At 37.6% G+C, this 23,298-nt stretch overlaps 1 pseudogene across 1 annotated transcript; it reads left to right on the plus strand.

Moving 5' to 3' along the window:
- Positions 1-20,096: 20,096 nt before the first annotated feature.
- LOC308611129 (ferritin light chain-like) lies at positions 20,097-20,787 on the plus strand (annotated as a pseudogene). Its single transcript has one exon. The product of its transcript is annotated as a ferritin light chain-like (transcript).
- Positions 20,788-23,298: the final 2,511 nt, after the last annotated feature.

Here is a 23,298-nt window from a genome sequence, read left to right on the forward strand (position 1 = left end):
TCCCTGTCTGAATCCCACACTTGAGGCCAGGTGCCACCCTTCCCAGAACATTCGTGGTCTCATTTCAGTTTTTGACCTGCTCAGATTGAGTCCCTGTAGACTCTTTCTCAGCTTGAAACCTGCTCTTCAACCCCTTTCCCTGACCTCGATGGTTACCTTCCTACTTTAGGTCTCAGGTGCTTTAGCTATAAAATGATATAGTTGCCCTTAATTCTAAAGTCTTCTTTCTAAAGCTCTACAATGTGGTGGCTCCTTGAAAATGTTTCTCTTTGCTGGTTTTAATTTTGTAGTGAATTAAAACCACAGCTACTCTAAAAGACGGTATGTTACATTGGATAAGGGAAGTGTGTTTTTGTAGTTAGATTAACAGGGATGGAAGACGACTTAGTATGTTTTAAGATACTCATGATCCATTCTCGTGAGAGTCAGGGGAAGAAGGGGAAGGGAGTTAATAAAATACCAAACCATTGTGACAAATTAAGTTATCAAAGATGTAGCTGATTAGTTACTACTTGAATAAGCCACACATATCCAATTCAAGTTTTCCTTTATTTTTCTAAGGAGGGATCCCAGTGAACTGAATCCCATGTTCAGGAACTCCACGTTCAATGGCTTAGTCTTTAAAAACTGTTATGTTGCTGGAAGAAGAAATATTTCCCATCAAGTCCTAATTGATGTTTAGCTATCACGCACATTTGAAATAAATTTATTACTTTGCCTGATCTCAGTGTAATACATTCCAAAGGGGCAAAGAGCACACGAAAATTTATGGAGTCTCCATCTTCTACACTAAAGTGTGCAATAAATTACATAATATTGGGCCGTGAAATTCACAAGCTATAGAAACCACACCATTAGCAATGTATACAGTGGTAAACAGCAGGTAATGATAATGATATAAAACAAAATAGACTGTGTATGTTGGCACTGCTGCCAATAAAGCAATCATTAAATGCATTCATATGCATCTATGCTAGGTAAGCTCTTTGAGGGCAATTGCTATGAATTCTACATACCTGTCAGGATATTATATAGAGCCCAGTTTCTATGGCCTTTATTCAGAGACGCTGAGAAACGGTTACTGTGGGTAAATTCAGACCTTTTCTCAATATAGAATTTGGTCAACATGCATTCTGAACAGCAAAATTTCACACTGCTTTCAATTTTCCTACAGTACTTGCCACCTCAACAAATGCAGGATTAAGTAGAATGGATTATAAGAAGTTAGAAAGGAAAGATGGAAGAAAAGAAGGAAGGTAGAAAAAAGTTGCGTATGGAGTACATCAACATTTACGTAAAGAGTGGACCTAAAACTAACCTGAGGTTACCCTAAACTATTAGCATATGATATAGAAGCGTAAATGAAAAAATAAAAAAAAACAGCAAGGAAAACTCAAAGATTCTTTGTTTTTTCACTTTACTGCATATACACGTCCGTCTTAAATAATCTATATGCTTATATCCAATAAGAGAGCATTGTTTTGCAAGGCTATTTGGGTTCTATCAGCATGTAAAGGTCGGACAACTCAACTTTAGCAGAGTTAGCCTTCAGGTGAATAATTGCTTCTTTCAGGTTGTGAGCATTTCAATTTTCCAGAAATGTTTCCCAAAAATTAAAAACTAAAAGAGTCCTAGGACAGCATCCTTTAGAAGTTTTATAGTATCAAGTTTTTTGGAGGAAGAGTATCCTTGTCGATTATCAACACAATGATTCCAAGCAGGTCAATTTATGCTGAGAATATTATATAACAGAACCCACTTCACCTCCATTATACTGACAATGATCTTCCTTACTTCAACCTTGTGCTTCTTAGTAAAGTTGAAAATACTGAGCCAAGAACAGACAGTGACAATGCCAGAGACTCAGATGTACCTATAGGTGCCTTCAGACAACATCAGCCACCCAGGCTAAAGTCCTGGTTTTAAAACATCCCAACATGAATGAATCTCAAAAACCATATGCTGAGCAAGTGAAGCCAGATCAAAAGGGCACCTACCATATTATTCAACTTACATGAAATTCTAAACTGGGCAAAATTCATCTCTAAAGATAAAAATCAGATCCGTGGTTGCCTTGGGGTGGGAGATGGGGATACTTTTGCAAAAGCCTAGGAGGAAACTTTCTAGGGTTTTAGAATTGTTATCGATCTTATGGGGGTGGTAGTTATACAAATGTGTACATTAATTAAAAGTCATTGAACCGTTGACTAAACATGTCTGCATTTTATTGTGTGTAAATGATACCTTAATAAAGTTGATTACAAAATGAACCAAAAACAAAACAAAGAAGAAGAAAAACCTCTCAAGACCTCAAAGGAAATACACTGTTTTCTTCCAGGGTACCAGATTGGAAATGAGGCACTGGTCTGTTCTACCCTCAGATTATCCCGAGGATTATCTAGTCTATTTGAAAGCACTAGAGTCCCCTATCAGAAAAACTCACCCCATGTTTAATTACTTTGATTTCTTCTCTGCCTCTTCTCCCACACGGTGAAGTCATTTACGGAAGAAAAACCAGCTTTTTCCAACTTTGCATCATCACATATTCTTTCCAAAGCTACTACTTATGGAACAAAATTTGGCTACACTTTGTAAAAATCTAGTTTTTTGAGCCTTACAAATCTTAACAGTTAACCTATTGCCTCCTTTGGAATTTGGAAAAAAAATTATTTTGAAAATGAATAGCTGAGATTTGACATTTTTGTGTTTTGTGATTTTCTCTTCCCCTAAGAGAGAAGTGAGTAGGAATGAGAAACACATACATAAAGAAAAAACAAATTATCTTGCTGCCTTTGCATGGTTATAATTTATAGGAGGCCCTTTTCAACAATAATCTATTATCAGAATCAATAAAAATAATCTCCATGAAGGCCAGGCCAGGATATTTGTCTCTTTTTCAGCAGATTGCAATACAAACCACATTCATGGATAGATATGCTTCTTCATGATCTTTGTAATACTGTAACAGCTGACCATTTCCTCATGCCTCTTCACCTTAACTTAAACCTGGTTTTTCACTAATGACCTCACATTTCCTTCTCTATCACTTGGTTGTCGGCCTCTTTTCCAACTCCAACTCCAACTCGCATTTCACTCTGGAACCAAAGGAAGACTCACACCTTCCTGCTTTTTAGTGGTACCTCAAGGTCATTAACATATTGTGATCAACCTGAAGAACAGCCAGTCAATTGTTATTGCAGAGCCATCTGAGAGTTTGTAGCTCTAAAAATTAACTAAGGACCACATTTGTCAAAAATACCCTAGTTTAAGATTTTGGTAATATAGCAACAATAATTCCGAAGTCATTTATGACGATCAGTGTGGGAAGCACCCTCCTTCGGGAAGATCCTTTGCCATACAATACACTTTCCCTGTCAGGTAATAAGGAAGCACGGCCGTGGAAATTAAACTTTTGTGGAAAGAAATACTTGGCTTCGAGAAGGCTTGAAGTTCATACATTTTCCTTGAATTAGATTCCCCATTAATTACATTATCCACAGAGAGGTAATTATCAGAATTATGTAAGCAATTAAGGAGATGCTACTCCACATTCTTTCAGCTTGTTGACCTTTCTCACTTTATTTCATGTGGCTATCTGAAACATCAGTGATTTACATGTCTTTCTTTTTTTTTTAACAGATTTCTGTGTGTGTGTGTGTGTGTGTCCCCATGATGAAAACATCATTAAAATAAAATATCATGAATAGACTCTTAAGAAGCAGAGTCTACTTAAAGTCCTGGAAAATGTGAAAGCACTAATATTCATGGACAACTCTACACTCTGAACGCTACTCCAAATTTTATTGATCTCTATTTTGTCTAGGAGTTTTTCAAATTTTCTACCATGATCATTTGTTAGTTTTATAATTACATAATAAAGGCATTACATCATACAATCTTTTGTTATCCATTGCAGTTTTAAAACTATTCCTTTCCTTGTCCTCAGCAGATATGTCATAGATTATTAGTACACAAGCAAAGACTTTCAATGTAACAGTACTTTATAGTGAGAAGAACTATACTGAGCTATCTCTATCCTAAGACAATGCACTAGGAAAGCACTAGGAATTCTTAAGCACTAGGAATACAGAGAGAATCAAGGGGCAAGTTCCTTGCTTTCGAGTAACATAATCATTATAGCAAATGCTTAAATAGCACTTAGTATATAACTCACCACAGCAGTCTTATTATACTCCTTTTAAATCGGTGAGCAGAGGAAGCCACAGGGAAGTCATAGGGTAAAGCCAGAATTTGAACCTAGGTAGACTAGTACACTGTCCACAGCTTTAACTACTATGATAAATATATATATATATATATATATATATATATATATATATATATAAGTCATATATATATATATATAACTTCAAGTATTCTGAAGTTACAAAACACTTATCTACCAAAACTCAAAAAGGAGCACACAAAATTGCATAGAAAATAAACATGTAAAAGGTCATAAATAAACCACAATATAACCTGCTCCACATAATATACTGATTGCAGTGTCCTGGGCCTCTCCCATCCTTAGGTAGCTGGAAATTACAACAAAATAATACTTTTCACTTTTGGAAGCCACACTATCTCTCATACCAACCAACTAATTACTTCCTTATAGAGAATAAGAAATTAACCTGAATATCAGAAAAAAATATATATATATAGCATTACTGATGTAGAATCTTTATTTAAAGACAATAACTTCAATAGCAGAGGGAACTTTACCACTGCAGGCTTCAGATAACCTCTATATTTCTCAGATTTTATGCTAAATCATAAAATGCCATATTGTGTCTGAAGCTATTTTTTCAATAGTCCATTTTCTTAAATGGACTAGCAAAGCAGTAAATACTGAGGAACATTTTGGCTCCCAAATCCTAAAGCCATTCTGATTATGCCTGGGTCATCATGGGGACATCATCGGAACTACCAGAGGACTGGCAGAAATACCAGTGGTCTAGCCAGCTTATAAATTAGAAATTATACAGAATCCAATTTAATTTTTTGTTAAGTAATTCCTATGAGGTTTTTGGGATGTCAGTGTAAAGTCCTTTGATGTGTAATCTTTATCCATTAGATAGGGAACAATGTCAATCCCCATCATAAATACGGTCCCAATCTGACACTGAAAATCCACTGTAGGGCATAGGACCTGCAAATAGGATATGAATCACACACATCCATCCACTCATTCAGACAATCCACAAATATTCATTTTTAAGTCTACTATATGCCAATAATGTACCGGGCTCTAAGATGCTAAACCATGCTAAATGCTGAAACAGACATACTCAGTTCTGGCTCTCCTGGAACTTATGACCTACAGAAGTGCCTTCATTGTAAATGGTCAGGACTCAGCCAATGCTATTATCATCAGCAGGTGACCAAATGATAGAGCCTGCTTTCTAAACAAGCTCCACACTCTTTGCTTTCAACATTTTTGCTTTCCTTCAAGCCACATAATCCAGTGGTCAGTTTCTCCCAGTTAGTGAGGTTTGGGGAAAATGTACCCAGTGAACAATTCCTTGTGGCCTCACTCCTTCCTCACACTCTCCTCTGTGCTCTTGAGCTAAAGAGACCTGGATTCAAGTCACTTGCTCTAACCTTATTATTTTAAAATAGGGCTGCTCCTGCTTTGAGGATTTCCACGGGATCAACACAGTAGCAAAGCAGCACTGAATCAGAAGCAGGTAAATTTCAAAATGACAGCTCTAAAAATATCCACTCTCCTTTTGTTCTCCTCCTATCCCTTTGCTCTGAACACCTCTGCTCTGAGGCTTTGCCTTTACCCTTCTCTGATTACTGCTCCAAAAGGGTTTCCAAGAACCGGGAGTATTTATGGTTTCACTTGCTCCCAAGTCCTTGGTGGGAAAGGATGCTTGCTTTCTGATTCTTACTAATTCCACACTCACATTGTTAACACAAAAATCATCATTTAAAAAAAAATTTCCTCAGCTTCATATTTCATCTGGGCCAACACTGAAAGAATATTTTCAAAGAAACAATATCCTCTCTCCTTTGCTCTTCTGAGTTTCACGTTTTTACCTCCAGTCTCATTTTCAACCCTTATTACGGGATGCATCACCAAAATAGAAGAAAGTTCTTTCTGCTTTCCCTGTACCAGCCAATTATTCTACTTTGTTCTGTCTCTAACGAACAGAATGCGAAATCAACACAAAGCCTGATTATGCGACCTCTTCCAAGGGAAAGGTCTGAGAGTTGTCTATTTACTAATGAAGCTCAGTGTGTATTAAGGGTTGACTGAAGCAATCATCAGGAATTTTCATCCCTTAAATTAATGTTTTCCACCAGATGCACATCGTTCATTTCAGATAATATAACTTTTAAGTTCAGGATACAACTGGACAAAAGAAAAGAAAAAGAAGTAACCAACACAACACTTGCAGTAATAACACAGTAACAGCTATCATCCTTCCCTGAGGAATTCAGCCTACTTTATGGACACAATTTAGTACAAACTCATAAGAAAGCTAACAAAGCCCAAAACCACTTCACAAGAGTGTAGAGAGGTAAAGGTCAAAATTTATTACTGCCAGGCCCAGCAGACAATGGCACCTACCGGAAAGAGCACAGGACGGGAAAACCTGGAAGCCTGTGCTCCAGTTTTGGTTATTCCTGTAAGCATTGGTATGATCTGAGTGAACTCAGCCTGCCCTGCTTTTTCCGTTTATAAAAACCTACATCATCCTCTCATTAGAACGAAATGCCACATCTGAAAAGTTGCAGATCTCTTTAGGAAAGAAACAAAACTCATGTTTCTAACCAAAATGGAATAATTCAGTCAATGGAGACATAATAAAAAGCTGCCATAAAGCAACTGTTTACTTGAAATCTATCTTTTGTGGTGTATTTATATGGGTAAGGAGTGTAAGGATATCATAAGTAGAGTTACCAATTCTTCCAGAAATCAAGGTCATTGAGTTCAGATTCCAACTTTGACCTTGACCCAGGCTTACAGAGATGTAACATGTGCCAATACCTCATATCCACCATACATGGGAGAAACAAGGTATGCAGACAGATCTTCTTCTAAGTATCCCATATGTAGTGGTTTTAATACAGGGTCTCAGATTCGTTGCCATTCTTCACATCCAGATGTGGGCATTTCCCCTTGAATTTGGGCAGGCTTTCCATGGCTTCAAACAGTAGAGCAGGGGTCAGTAAATTATGGCTGCTGGGCCAAATCTAGGCCGCTACCGGCTTTTATAAATGAAGCTTTATTGGAACACAGCCATGTTCCTTAGTATATGTATTGTTTGTGTCTGTTTTCACATCACAGCAGCGGAGCTAAGTAGTTGCAAAAGAGACTGTATGGCGTGTAAAGCCTAAAATATTGACCGTCTGACACTTTATGGAAAAACGTCTCCAACGCCTGCAATAGTATAAAGTGATGCTATGTAACATCTAAGACTAGGTCATAAAAGGTCATGCAGCTTTTGCATGATTCTCCTGGAATGCTTCAACCCTGAACGCTCATTCTTGGGATACTCTATCTTGAATCCTAACTACCACGTTATGAGAAGTCCAAGCCACATGGGCAGCCATCTATAGGCACTCCAGGCAACAGTCTTTGTTGGGCCCAGTCTTCAAGTCATCCCATCTCAAGGGCCAGACATGTGAATTAAAATTATCTAGATGATTGCAGCCCCAGCCATTTGAATCCCCATGAGCTGAGGTTTCAGACATCAGTCACAGAGTAGAGACAAGCCATCTCCTCTGCGTGCTGTTTGAATTGCTGACCCACAGAATCTGGGCACATATTAAAATTTTTGTTTATTTCACCACTAAGTTTGGACTTCTTTATTATGTAGCAATAGATAACTACAGCACTGTGTCTGTACACAGGAGATCTACATTTCACAGAGCACATACTTTTAGATGTGAATGTTGACTGCTCAATTTCTAAGAAGAACGTATACACACATATAGGTACAAAATAGTTATGTATATGTAAATATTAGACCTATATAAACTAATCTATATTATCCATAAAATGAGGGGCCCTTGATAATGGCTAACATTTCTTTTCGGTATTTATTGTGTTCCAAGAACTGATAAATTCTTGCATTGTATGAATTTTCTCTTTTAACCCTCATAGCAACTCGCTGAGAGAAGTAATGTTATCTCTATATTATAGATGAGAAAACTGAGGCAAAAACAGATAACATGCTCAAGAGTACTCAACAAGTAAATTTTAGAGTCAAGATTGGAACCCAAGTTCTCAAGGTTTAGATCCCTTACTCTTAGTCACCAAGCTATATACTGAGTAAGGAGATGAAAGCTGAAGCCATTACCTCATGCTCAAGAAGTTAGACAGAAACTTAGCAGGCATGGTTGAAAGAAAACAGGACTTGGAGTCGTAAGTCCAGAGCCTGAGTTATGAAATGAATTCTCCTCTCATCTAGATATAGGTTTGTTTTTAGAAAATGAAAAAGATCACTGCATGTTTTGATGGTTAATTTCTGTACTTAATGATTACAAAAGAATGGAATTTTACCAGGGAGCTATTTTGCAATGACATAACTTATTGATTCAAAATCAAACCTTTATTATAAATTCTTGATTCAAAAGCAAATCTTTATTAAGTCTCCGTTGCATCAGAAGTCTTTCCCATTCTTCATTTCTTTTAAAACCCTTTCCTGTCTACTCTTGGCCAAAGCTTGAAGCCTAATTTAACATTTGGAAATAAAATAATGAAATAGTCATAACACAGCAATTCCAATGCCTACTGAAATGGAAGCTCTAAATAATTTTTCAGATAATTTAGGAAATTAAAAATATTTACATCATAGATGCAAAGAGAGAAGTTACTTGTGTAATAAAATAAATGGTGAGACAAAAAGTTTCTGGTCAAGTAGATTTGTTTAAATATGAACACTAATTTCAGCTCTATCCCGGTGCTAAAACCCAGTGACAGGTTGCATACAGTTTCTAAAGGGATAGTTCAGTGCATTGGGTCAAATTCATGCCATAAAATGTGGTATTATTAGTAGTACTAGAAGACAGAGTGTGACTGTCTTCTTTGGGACATAGATAAAGACCCCAAGTTAGACAATATCAAGCACAAGTTATGTAGAATAAGATATGATCTCAGTCTTTGGAACATGTCATCCAGGATTGAACAAGAGGTAGATTTATTATGAAGTACATGAAGCCAGAGACAGTAAGCAATGAGTGGTAGTTGGTTAAAATAGACAGGTTTTAGAAGTAGAGGCAGGGATGTAGAAAACAAACTTAGGGTTACCAGGGGATTGTGGTGGGGAGGCTAAATTGGGAGATTGGGGCTGAAATATACACATTGCTATACATAAAATAGATAACTAATAAGAACCTGCTCTTCTTATTAGCACAGGGAACTCCACTCAATACTCTGTAACGGGCTATTTGGAAATGACTCTAAAAAAAAATAAAAGTGGATATATGTATATGTATAACGGATTCACTTTGCTGTACACGTGAAATTAACACAACACTGTAAATCAACTATATTCCAATAAAATTTTTTTTTAAAATAGGTTTTAAGAACCATAGTCAGGGAGCAGTGTGGATTGGAAAGACCTGGCAAGAAATATTTCTGCATCCTCAGACAATGCTCCCCAAGCTGGCTATTGCAAGGGTGAGCATTTAAGAGATCTTTGACCTAAGGAGGACAGGAGATTAACAATCAACCCCAATGTGCATGAATTATTCTCCTCTGTGTTATCAGAAATCAGATGGCATCCTAGAGCAAGGGTCAGCAGATCTTTTCTGTAAAGGGTCAGATAGTAAATATTTTGGATTTTGTGTACCATACCTCTCCGTTGCAACTGCCTATCTGCTGCTGTAGCACAGAAACAGCCATGCACCATACGTTAATGAATGGGTGTGGGTGTGTTCAAGCAAAATGTTATGTACAAAACCAGGAGTCAAGCGAGATCTGATCAGTGGGCCAGAGTTTGCGGACCCCAGTTCTGGGTCAGTGTTCACAGCTGAATGAGTCATGAGGCCTTAAGTTCCAGTTCTCATTGTACTACTTTCTACCTGGGTGAACTTGGGTTCATCCTTTTATTTATATGGGCCACTATATTAGTCAAGCTTCTCCAGAAAAACAGAACCAACAGCATGTGTATACAATGTGCCCATATATATTGATAGATATAGATATCAATATTGATACCTAGATCTATATCCATATCTATATAAAGATAGAAAGAGAGAGAGAGAGACTTTAAAGAATTGGTTCACACAATAATAGAGGCTTGGTCAATTCAAAATCTGCAGGTTAGGCTGTCTAGAGACTCTAGGAAGAGTTGCAGTTCAATTTCTGTAAGTCTTCTGGTAGAATTCCTTTTTGCGACAGGGAGGTCAGTCTTTGTTTTATTAAGAGCTTCAACTGATTGGATGAGGCGCACCCATACTATGGAGGATAATCTGCTGTACTCAAAGTCCAACACCAATTTAAATATGAATTTCATCCAAAAACACCATCACAGAGACTACCCTGGTGGCGCAGTGGTTAAGAATCCGCCTGCAAATGCAGGGGACACAGGTTTGAGCCCTGGTCTGGGAAGATCCCATGTGCCGTGGAGCAAATAAGCCCGTGCACCATAGCTACTGAGCCCGTGCACCTAGAGCCCATGCTCTGCAACAAGAGAAGCCACCGCAATGAGAAGCCTGCACACCACAACAAAGAGTAGCCCTCGCTTGCTGCAAATAGAGAAAGCCCACGTGTGACAATGAAGACCCAACGCAGCCAAAAATATAAATAAATAAATAAATAAATAAATAAATAAATAAATAAATAAAATTGTAAAAAACACGAAAACACCATCACAGAAATATCCAGAATAATATCTGACCAAATAACTGGGCATGGTGGCCCAGACAAATTGACATAGAAAATTAACCACCTAAGCCATAGTTTTGTCATCTTTTACTGAGAAATTTGACTTATCTGAACTATTTTGATAACTAGAAGATACCGTCTAGAGGTAACACCCTCAGGTTTTTACATGGTAGGCAGCAGAGGGAAAGAGCCCATTTGTCCAGTCAGATGACACCTAAAGATAAAATTCTGTCTTCTCTTTCCAACCCACAAGGATGAATGCCAAAAATACATCACTTATATCTGCTTTAGCTAACATAGGATAGGTCTGGAACAGACCTATGCTCCCAGTAAGCCTCATGAAATGCTATTTCATTAAGGGGAGACTTTACTTGCTAAGATTAGAAGCAAAAGAGGGTGGTGGATGAAACACTGCCCAAGGATATAAGTTCATGCAAGGAAGCAGGAGAGAGAATGGGTATCCGAAGATGTGCGCTCTAAGCCAACACTAATTCCACAGCATCAGGTTATAATTCAGGGAGCACAACTGCTGGGGTTTTTTTCCCCCTCTTTTTTTCCCCCAAAGAGGGACAAATCAAGCATACTGACAAAGGAAGAGCATTAGTCACCACAGATAAATTCCTTTTTAGAGGTGATCTTGCAAATAATTTGGCTCAGTGTAGACTATGATTTGGTTCCAAAAACCATAAGCTAGAGCATTTCATTCCAGGTCCCTCCTCAAATATCCATGATAGGTAGAAATTTGGCATCAGTAGTCCTTGAAATCTCCCCAGGTGATTATAATATGCAACCAGGGCCGAGAATCTGGAGATGTAGAGAGAATTTAAATTGAACTTTAGTTAAACAGTAAAACGAGCTCTGACTCTACTGGCTGGAGCTAGAAAAGGGATATGCATTTACTGGGATGAGAAGATAAAGAAAACCAGGGAGTAAATCAAATGCTTTACACCTGTGCTTAGCTAATTGTTACTCAGATAATTCAGACAATCTTACAGCACCTGAACCCTGAAATTCCTTAGTTCTGTTTAAAAAAAAGTAACTCTTCAAGTAACTGAACTCTGAGAATCATGTAAATCATAAAGAAAAAGAAGAAATCTTATTTTTTGAATTAGTTGATTTCATATATACTGTTTCACTTTCATGATGTTAACTAGTTAGCTTTCTTTCCATTTTATGTTTGAGGAAAGTAAGGCTTTAAAAATCTCAGTCATTTTCTCAAGGTCACTTGTTAAGGGTGTGGTAGGGAGCATAATGTCTCCTAAAAATGCCCTCACTCTAATCTCTAGAACCTATTAATATGTTACCTTACATGGTGAAGAGGACTTTGCAGATATGACTGAAGTTATAGACCTTGAGATAGAAAGATTATCCTGGATTACCTCATGGAACAAATCTAATTGCATGAGTCCTTAAAAGTAGAAAACCATTCCCAACTGTAGAAAGAGAAAGAGAGAGATGTCCTAATAGAAGCAGAATCAGAGAGATTCAACATTTTGGGTTTTGTAGGTGGAGAAAGGGGACTCTGAGTCAAGGACTACAAGTGACCGCTGGAAGCGGATAAAGTCCAGGGAACAGAAACACCCCTAAGAGCCTCCAGAAAAGAATGTAGCTCTGCCAACACTTTTTTTTTCTTTTTTAACCATCTATACTGGAGTATAACTGATTTACAATGGTGTGTTAGTTTCTGCTTCATAACAAAGTGAATCAGCTATACGTATACATATATCCCCATATCTCCTCCCTCTTGCATCTCCCTACCACCCTCCATTCCCGATCGCACCCCTGTATGTGGACACAAAGCACAGAGCTGATCTCCCTGTGCTTTGCGGCTGCTTCCCACTAGCTATCTATTTTACATTTGGTAGTGTATATATGTCCATGCCACTCTCTCACTTCATCCCAGATTACCCTTCCCCCTCCCTGTGTCCACAATTCCACTCTCTATGGCTGTGTCTTTATTCCTGCCCTGCCCCCTAGGTTCTTCATAACCATTTTTTCTTTTTTTTAGATTCCATATATATGTGTTAGCATACGGTATTTGTTTTTCTCTTTCTGACTTACTTCACTCTGTAGGACAGTCTCTAGGTCAATCCACCTCACTACAAATAACTCAATTTCATTTCTTTTTATGGCTAAGTAATATTCCATTGTATATATGTGCCACATCTTTATCCATTCATCTGTAGATCCTGCCAACACTTTTACTTTACTCAATTGAGACCAATGTCAGACTTGTAAGGTAATCAATTTACATTGTTTTGAGTCACTATATTTGTGGTAATTTGTATGAAAGCAATAAAAAACTATTACAGGGGTCCTACAGGAGCCAGGCTATATATTTATACTTAAGTATTTCTGAAATGAATTTAACCTTGTGATTGACAGCAGCAACAGCTTCCAAGGGATCCCACCACACACCTGAGGCAAAAGCAGCCTAATACAAAGCAGTGACAGCAGCAGGTCACTGCCCCACACTTGGGGTAGAGGGGGACTTGATCTACTGTAGCAGCAGCATAGCCTGAATGGGAACCCATCCTCCTGTGGCACTAGTCCCATTAACATTAGTCTAATCTGCTAGCACCTGCTGCGCCAACAGGCCCAACATATACAAACCCTCCAACTCAGCAGCATTAAGTGAGCCAGACTCAGGGTTTCCTGAAACTCATATCCAATGGCACTGGAAAGCCCAGATATCACCTAATGTTATGAAAACATAAAAAAAAACAATAACAGAAGACTGGGAACTTCAGAAAGAAAAGGGGAACAATGGAATGGGTGAAAACAAATGGGGTATATATAAGAGAATATCATTAGCCTCATGAGTTTCTTAAATACTATATAATGGTCAAAGCAAATATTATGACACCATCTGATGTGGTTCTCAATGTAGAGAAAGGAAATACTACAGAAAATCATACTTTAAAACTGGGGAATATTAAGAGACTAAATGGAAGTAAAATTTTGGAACTTCACTTGAAGTAATAAAACACTGATTCCAGTAGGCTATGGTAAGTTACATATGTATACTGTGATGCCAAAAGTAACCACTAAGAAAACTATACAAACAGTATACACAAATGATTATAAATAAATTAAATTAAAATGGACTTATTAAAAAATGTTTAAGTAACCCACCAGGCAAAATAAGAGAAACACAGGATTGAGAAACTAAGGTAAAAGACAAAACAAAAAATAAAATGGTAGACCTAATCTTTAACATAGCAATAATTACATTAACTGTAAATGATCTAAATAACCAAGTCAAAGACAGAGATTGGAAGAGTAGATTAAAAATTCACAAGCATGATCCAACTATATACTGTCTATAAGAAGTTTACTTTAAACATCATGATATAGGGAGTTCAAAGTAAAAGGAAGATAATGATATATCATGTGAATGTTAATCAGAAAAAGTAGGAATGGCTATATTAATATCAGATAAAGTAGACTTCAGAGCAAAGGAAATTATTAGGGGCAAACAGGGTCATTACATAAAGATAACAGGAATAATCCACCTAGATGACCCAATGATACAAAATGTGTGTGCACCAAACAACAGAACTTCAAAATACATGAAGCAAACACTGAAAAAAAGTAGTAAAAGGAGAAAATTTTAAATCCACAATTATTATTTGAGACTTCAGCACAGCAATTTATAGAACTACCAGAGAGAAAAATCAGCAAGAATATGGAAGAAATGAAAACATCATCAATCAATAGGATATAACTGACATTTAAAGAACACACTCAGTAACAGCAGAATACATATTCAAGTGTCCATGGAATATTCACTCATATACTATATACTGGGCAATAAAAAGAACCTTAGCAGATTTAAATTGTAATGTGCCTAAGTGTTGGATGCTAAGACTCAGAGGTTTTCTTATTTCTTTCATTTATATATTCATAAAAAATTAGCAGATTTAAAAGAATTAAAATCATAGAGTATGTTCTCTAGCCATAATGGAATCAGACTAGAAATCAATAACAGAAAGACAACAGGAAAGTCTTCAATCACGTGAAAACTAAACATCACAATTCCAAATAACTCATGGGTAAAAAAGACAGCAGCAAGGAAATATTTTTTAATGCATAGAATAAAAGGAAATGGAGATATAACAGATCAAAGTTTGCAGAATGAAGTGAAAGCAATGCTGAAAGGGAAGTCTATAGCACTAAATTGGGAAAGAAAGTGTTCCAAAGCAATAATCTAATTTTCTATATTACAACAGTAAAAAGGGAAGAGGAAAAAACACTAAACAAGCAGAAGGAAGGAAATAATAAAGATGAAATAGAAATCCATGAAACTGAAAACAGGAAAATAGGGGGGGAAAATCAATGAAACAAAAGGCTGGTTCTTGGAAATAAACAATCTAATCAATAAAGATCTAGCAAGACTGATAAAGATAAAAAGATGGATGGCACAAACCACAGATATCAGAAATGCAACCAGGGATACCATGGCATATCCTGCAGGTTAATAAGGGACAAGTTGTTATGAACAAGTCTACACTATAAATTGAAAAATGTAGGTGAAATGGGCCAATGCTTCTACACTCAAAACTACCAAAACTCAGCCAAGATGGAATAGATAATCTCAATTTTCCTGTAACCATTAGAAACACTGGTTTTTCATTTAAAAACTCCCAAAAGGAATATTCAGGTTTAGATGTTTCACTTTTGCCCAAGACATAAAGAATTAACACCAATTTTACATGATTTGATAAGAAATAGAAGTAGAAGGAACAGTTCCTAATTAAATTTATGAAGCCAGTATTACCTTGATACCAAAACCGGACAGGGATATGATAGAAAGAAGAAAACTACAGACCAATATTTTTTATGAAATTGGCTGTAAAAATCCTCTGCCAAATATTAGCAAATTAAATCCAGAAATATATAAAAAGAATAATATACCATGACCAAGTGGCATTTATTCTAGTTATGCAAAGTTGGTTAAATATTTGAAAATCAAACAATATTATCCACCATATCCAATAGATTAAAGGGAAAAGTCATGTGATCCTATCCAATAATGCAGAGAAAGCACTTGACAAAATCCAATCTCATTCATGATTGTAAAAAAAGAAGAAGAAAGAACTCCAAGCAAACTAGGAATAGAAAAGGAACATACTGAAACTCATAAAGATGATCTACAAACAACCTATACCGACATTATATTTAACTGTGAAAGACTGAATGCATTCTCTGTAAGATCAGAAACAAGGCACGGATATCTGCTCCCACGACTTTTATTAAATATATTACTGGAGGTTCTAGTAAGAAAATAAAGCAAAAATAAATAAATACATACATTTAAAAGTTAAATTTTTAAAAAGTTCATTTAAAAGATAAAAGGACTATTCCTACTATGTTGAATAGGAAGGAATATATCCTACTGAATGTTGAAGAGTAATATATCCTATTATATTGCCTAAGGAAAAGTAAAACTGTCTGTGTCTGAAGAGGACATGATAATCTAAATGGAGAAAATACCAAGGAATCCACAAAAAGCTTGAGAAATAATATTAGTTTGTAAATGTTTTAGAGTACAAGATCAACACAATTTTATCACATTATATATTAATAACTAATGTGTAGAAGCTTAAATTAAAATATGTGATGCCATTTACAACTGACCTAAATAAATACTTAAATACAAGCCCAATAAGACATTTATAGGACCTCTATACTGAAAATTACAAAATGCTGATGAAGAAAAAATTTAAAGTCCCAAACAAATAGGGAGACATACCTTGTTCATGGATTAGAAAACACAACATAATAAAGATGTCAATTCTCCCCAAGTTAAGAGGCTTAACACAATTACTCTTAAAATGCCCTCAAGGTTTTTGCGGATATAGACAAGCTTTTTCTAAGATTTATATGGTAAGAAGAGGCTGAAGAATAGCTAAAACAATTTGTAAAGGAAGATTAAAATGGGAGGAATTAATCCACCCAATTTCAAGACTTTGCAGTAATTTTGGAGGGTAGATACATAGATCAATGGAATGGAATAGAGAACCCAGAAATAGACTGACATAAATACATTTAACCTGTTTTTGACAGCAGTGCAAAAGCTATCAAGGAAGAATAGACATTTCAAAAAATGGTACTGAAACAGTTGGACATCCCTCGACAAAAACAAACAAAAAATGAACCTTAACCTAAACCTCCACACCTTACACAAAAATTAAATCAAAGTGGATCATAATCTTAAATGTAAAAGCAGGACATTTTTAGAAAAAAAAATAGGAGAAAATCTTTGGCATCTAGAACTAGGTGAATAATTCTTAGACTTGACACCAAAAGTATGATCAATAAAAGCAAAAACTGATAAATTGGATCTCATCAAAATGAGTTAAAAATGCTTCATAGAAGATCCTTTTAAGTGGATGAAAACTCAAATTACACAGTGGGAAAACATATTTGAAAATCCCATATGAGACAGATGACTTGTATCTATAATATACAAAGAACTCTCCAAACAACTTAAAAAAATCCAACTAGAAAATAGGCAGAAGACAGGAACAGACATTTCATGGAAGAGAATATACGCATGGCAAAGAAGCACATGAAAAGATGCTCAACATCATTAGCATTAGGGAAATGCAAATTAAGACCATAATGAGATATCAGAGAATAACTAAAATTATAGTGACAACATCAAATGCTGGTGAGTACGTAGAAAAGTTATATCACGTCACTGGTGGGAAAATAAAATGGTTTAGCCACTCTGAGAAACAGCTTGACAGTCTCTTTTAATCCTAAAAGTAGATTCACCCTACAATGCAGTAATTGTACTCTTGAGCATTTATCCAAAAGAAACAAAAACTTAATTAAGTTCCCACAGAAACTTACACATAAATGTTCATAGCAGTTTTATTTATAATAGCCAATAACTGGCAACTACCCAAATGTCTTTCAATGGATGAATGTTGAAACAAATTGAGATAAAATCTTATGATAGAAAACTACCGAGCAATGATAAGGAACAAATTATTAATATATGCAAACATTAAAATGAACTTCAAGGGAATGATGCTGAAGAAAAAATTTTTAAAAGCCAATCTCCGAAGATTAAGTAATTCATGATTATGTTTACATATTATTCTTAAAATAACAAAACTGTGGAGATGGAGAACAGATTAGAAGTTGCCAAGGGTTAGAGATGGGGGTAGAAGGTACAGTGGGGAAACTTTGTGAGGTTTTTGTGGTCCCAGTACAAATAATACAGCACTCTTGGTTTTAATCCCTAAAGATTTTTTAAAACAATTCCTAATAAGAGGTGTCCAGATAATTAGCAATGGCAGCAGATTACAGGTATAGCTCCCCAACATGACAACTTCAAAAGAGATTGTACTAATTCAATGCATATGTTAATGTTAAAAAGGCCAGTCACAGTACTTAAATGGTATATATCTTAACGATATTATCCTAAGTATCTAGCTATACCAGATGGACTAGCAGGATTTTCTGTACATTCAATCTTATTTAAGACAGGAAATCTTATAATAAGAGAGTTAAAAAAAGAAAAAGAAAAAACAACACACCTCAACTCATAGGAAGATGAGGTGAAAAAAGGAGCAGTGGTTCAAAAGCTTAAGCAGTGGCACCTAAATTTGGCTGCATATTAGAATCATCTGAAGCACTTTTTAAAAACCCTCACACTGACTGTTGGTCATCCTAGACCAATAAAATAACTTTAAATCTCCTCAGACGATGCCAGTGTCTAGCCAGAACTGAGAACCAGCGGACTAAGCAGAAGGGGATGTTTCTACAAAGATTTCTTAACAATAAGTCCTTTCACCCAATCAGATTTACCTTCCCACAAAGGGGTAAAGAAGGCTAGATGTTGTCCATACTTGCTTAGCTTTAATTAGCACTTGTGACTTGCCCAAATCCTAGATCATGTTTCCCCTAAATTTCATGTTATTCCCTAAGTTTTTCAAATCCAGGGCTAAGGGGTTTGCCAGGATGAGATTTTAAGTGTTCACACAGGGGAAGTCCCTGGCAAACCAGGACAGCGGTCACTCTACATTGAATTGTAAAGTATCCTAAATAACCCTGCCACTGCTCCCAGATACTAGTCTGTGCCAACCAGTGGAGAAAAGGCATTCTCCATTACTACCACGGCAAATGCTGCTGTACTTGCCTTGGCTACTCCCTATCTTTTCCAGGCGTCACTCCCCTTCACCTGCTGGTGGACGCTTTGGCAGCTGACAATGCAGATATTTTCAAACTTTAAGGTGAATAAAAATCATCTGGAGGGCCAGTTATAACAGAGATCACTGAGCCCCACTAGAGTTGCTGATTCCATAGGGCTGGGATAGGGCCCTAAAACTTGAATATCTGACACATTATCAGGGGACGCTGGTAAAGCTGGTCAGGTTGTTACCGAATGCAGGTTCGTGTGTCTGAAGCACAGTGAGGCCAAACAAACCTAAAGGTTGGAGTCTGGAGAAGAGAAAGGTTTATTGCAGGATCGAGCAAGGAGAGGGGTGGTCCGTGTTCCAAAACCCCTGAAATCTCCAAAGGATTTCAGCAAAGCATTTTTAAAGGCCAGGTGAGGGAGGGACATCCCAGGGCATGTGATCAGCTCGTGCACAATCCTCTGATTGGCTGATGTTGAGGCCACAAGGCAGGTAACATTATCCATCCTTAGGTGCCAGAGGGTCTGGGGGCTACGTGCTCATGATCATCAAGGAGTTCATTTCTTCCATTGGGTGGTGGTTTTTAGCATCTGAAAACTCAAGAAATATGCCTGAGATACTATTATCTGAGTACTTCAGAGAGAAACTACAATAGAGGATATGGGGGATGGGTCTGTCCTAGGAAGGCCCCATAGGGTACTGCTTAGTTACAAGGTGACCATACTTTGAGAACCACTGCTCTAGTGGCTTGGAATGTTAAGAAAGCAATGGAAGAATCCTTTCCCAGATCTAGATTCTAGTATCACCAGCTATTTTGGTGGGAGGAAGGGTAAGTTTTGTCCTTGCTTGGACTTCTTGTTCATTTATATCAAAGCCTATTTGAGGCAGTGCGTTCGGCAGTCCTGCAGATCTGTCTTTTGCTTCAACAGTGTTTGGAATGAACAGACCCAGGGACGCTCCTTGCTCCAGCCCCCGACCACCTTCCAACCTTTCTTCCTTTCGCAACCTTTGGAATCAGACACTCAGCTATCCTCAGCCTCCAGGACAGGCCAACACCAGTTTTTGAGCTTAGCTCCTTATCACTGATCAACCACGAGTTCACAGGTTCGTCAGAATTATTCCACCGAGGTGGAGGCCGCCGTCCACCGCCTGTTCAACATGCATCTGTGGACACTTACCTCTCTCTGAGCATCTATTTCGACAGCAACAATGGGACTCTGGACAGTATGGGCCACATTTTTCGCCAACTGGCTGAGGAGAAGTGTGAGGGCGCCCAGCGCCTCTTGAAAATGCAAAACCAGTGCTGCGGCCGCGCCCTCTTCCAGGATGCGCAGAAGCCTTCTCAGGATGAGTGGGGTAAAACCCAGGATGCTGTGGAAGCCGCCATTCTTAGGGAGAAGAATCTGAACCAGGCACTAACGGATCTGCGCGCCCTGGGTCCTGCCCGTGCAGACTCCCAGTTCTGTGATTTCCTGGAGAGCCGCTTCCTGGAGGAGCAGGTAAAACTCATCCAGAAGATGGGAGACCACCTGACCAACCTCCGCAGGCTGGCTGGTCCGCAGGCTGTGCTGGGCGAGTATCTCTTTGAAAGGCTCACCCTCGAGCCAAACAGGAGTCTCTGAAGTCCAGCCGCGTCTGAGGAGACCCTCTGGCGTCAGAGCTTCTGCCTGAAGCCCCGCTCTGCAGCCACTAGGCAGCTTTGTAACCGCCCTGGAGCCCTCTCCCAAGCCTTGGACCAAATGGAAACAATAATGCTTTTTGCAGAAGGAAAAAAAAAAGCCTATTTGAAATACAAACAGAATAAAGTGAAAAAAAGAAATATATACATATATTCACGTTCTTTTAACATATGAATTGCCCCACTTTATCTGTGTGAAATAAGTTTGTTCCCATTATTGGGCTGGTTCTCAAGCTTTGCTGCTCGTTTGAATTACCTAAAGAGCTTTGAAGAAAAACATTGGTGTCTGGGTCCCAGCCCCAGAGATTTTGATTCAGTAGGTCTAGGGAGGAGCCTGGGCACGGGAAGGTCTCAGAGTTCCCCAGGTGATTCTAATGTGCAGCAACTTTGTGAACCACCTCTTGGCTTCAATGCAGCTAGTCATCAGATATTAAATCTAAGACACATGGACTACTAGTGCGTGAGCTCTGTCGCTAGGTGTATTCCATTTTCTTTCTCCTGGAAGATTCGTGCCAGGGAAAATGATTGATAGTTGTGTTACTTCTCTGAAATGGATGGAAATTTCCAATTAGCGTGAACAGGGGAGGGTGAATGGGTGAATGCAATAAGGTGTATCATTTACGTATTGCCCTATGTGTATGGCTAGAAGCTTTTGCAACTGAGGTCTGCCCTACTTTTCATGCTAATGGTAATGCTTGTCCTCCTAATGCAGCCGTAAACTTTATAAGCCCATAGGTAGACAGCATCACAAAATATTTACCCCTCCCCACTGGCCCACTCTCAAGCTTCACTCCCCTTCCCCAATACACAAATGTACATCAGTGCACTTGAGACCAATATCAACATACTGACCTTCAATTCTTCTACTCTGCAGCTTCCCTCTTATCAGGAGATGTCAGCATTTAGTGCAAGGACAAATGCTTGCCTCTTGAGGAGTAATGTAGACAAAGCCTCCAAGAGACAAATAGCCCTCAGGGAGGGGGAAAAGGTCTTTCAAAAAGGTTAATGCCCAGAGGAGGCATTTTCAGTCATCTCAGCTTAGAGGTCAAATATCCAAAATTAAAAAGGTTAAAAAAAGAAGAAGAAAGCAAGGAAGAAAAGAAGGAAACAATTTTCTTATCTCATAGTAATAAGGCAGTTTTCCTTAAAAAAAAAGACTTAAGCCTTAAATTCTCTTTCCTAATCAAAATGTGCTTTTCCATCTTTAGACTATTCCTCTTATATCCTGTATTATTCATGATGTTTAATTCTTGAAATAGCACATGGCTGAAAACAGAAGCTAACCTCTTGTTCACTATGAATTAAATCTTCTTTTCCTAGGACCCGTCTACAATGTACAATTTGGGGTTGGCCAACATAATTATTTTCTCTGAAATACGTTACAGCATTTTGCCTTTTCAATATATAGTTATACAATACATTGTTAACACAACATATTTAATATAGTCAATATAGTAAATACAACTATAACACACATGATATGATGCCACTTTGGTGATTTTCTTCATCCATGTAATTCTGAAATTTGACAGTATAGTTTTCATATTCTAATGAGCTGAGTATTACCTTTGCAAGGATAGAAAAATAAAATAAATTCATAATATTCTTGTGGGGTTTGCCCCTGGGGTGGATTACCATAATGGGGGGATATTTGAGCCTTTCCCCAAGTCATTAAAAATCCTCCAGCAAGCAGCCCCTTGTTCTCTCCAGGGAGTGGGGGGAAAGGATCTTTAATCATAATAATCCCGGGGGGAGAAATCTCGGAAATAAGACATCTGCTTCTGTGCCTTGTTGTTTTGCAGAATAGCAATGATTGCCTTAGCAGCTTCTATTGCCATATGTATACAATAAGTAAATGAACATAAAATTGAATAAACGCATAAAAGAAGGATAAACCCACCCAGCTTAACAAACCCACTCTCTCACCTGCTGTGCCCCGAAACATGAAAGAAAGAATCACGGGATCATAAGGATTAATAAAATAACAGCCTCTGTTAACAAAATTGACAGAAGATATAAGGATAATTTGTCTGATGTGGGACCAACAGCTTAACTAACTGCTTAATTCTTTTTTAAAGGGCAATTCATTCATTTATTGTTTAAATATTGCAAGACAACATCTGAATTTTTGTAGCACAATTTAAATGTTTTACTTTTTTGATAAAGCAGAGTATAATAGCAAAAACAATTAGTTTCCAGTAATATCTATATCTCTATTCAGAATTAAGTCTTCCACAGACATGTAACCTGGAAACAAAAGCCTGTTACAATAAGCAAAGCTTCAACGGAGTGGCTACTTTTCGGGCCAGGGAAAGGTTCATCCCTATAGGAGGATGATGTGCTATGTAAAATGGCTGCAAGGTCACAGCCTTGAGGGCGTTGGAAGTCTAGTATCCTATTCCACATTAAGTAGTTCGGGGAACTTCAAATGTCTGTTCATCTGCAACCAAGCTGGCAACCTTTAACTGATATTTCAAGCAGGTAAGAAATAAATGAAAAGAAATCCCTACATTGATGTTCCTTGATTTACACTGTTAAATGGTTCATTAACATGTAACTCTGGCTAAGAATTACATTTGAGACTCCTTGCCCAGATTTTGGTTAACAGTACAAATCTTTCA

This window comes from Mesoplodon bidens (assembly GCF_964165515.1).
Source record: "Mesoplodon bidens genome assembly, contig: HAP1_SCAFFOLD_592, whole genome shotgun sequence".
Lineage (NCBI taxonomy): Eukaryota > Metazoa > Chordata > Mammalia > Artiodactyla > Ziphiidae > Mesoplodon > Mesoplodon bidens.